Here is a 609-nt window from a genome sequence, read left to right as displayed (position 1 = left end):
GGCAGAGGCTGGCTCACTTTCAGCCCGTTGCCTTCCAGGCCTTTGGAAGGGGAAATGAGGAACTGGAGGCCTAGCAGCTCCCGTTAAAGATATGACGTCAGCTCTCTTGTTTAAATCCCATTTGCTATAATTTAGTCACATGGGCACACCTGCCTATGTGGTGGCTGGGAAATGTCTCTACCTGGGTGGCCCTGTGTCCAGCTGAGATTTCAAGCATTTATCGGTATAAAAGGGGAGACTGGATGTTGGAAGGCAACTAGCACTTTCTGCTACTTTGGCCTACATAAGTTTCCTGCCGTTTGAGTCAGTCTTAGAAAATTTTTAAGCAAAAATTGTTCTTTGGGAAATTTTCTTTTTATTGGCATATGGTTTTAAGATGATTTATATGTTATAGCCCCTTTCTTGTTTCTATTTTTGATTTACTGGTATTTTTCTTTGGCCAGTGGCATATGTATTTCATTATTTAGAGAATCAGCTCCTGCCTTTGTCAACTGTTTTGTTTTCTTACTAGTTTCTTTATTATTTTTTCTTTATGGTTTGCTTGTTAATTATTTCTCTTACATAGTTGAATGTTTAATAATTTTATTCTTTTTAAAAATATCAGTTGCC

The sequence above is a fragment of the Lontra canadensis genome, unplaced genomic scaffold (assembly GCF_010015895.1).
Source record: "Lontra canadensis isolate GAN:19392208 unplaced genomic scaffold, GSC_riverotter_1.0 scaffold122, whole genome shotgun sequence".
NCBI classification, from domain to species: Eukaryota; Metazoa; Chordata; class Mammalia; order Carnivora; family Mustelidae; genus Lontra; species Lontra canadensis.
Note: the sequence above shows the minus strand (reverse complement) of the source record.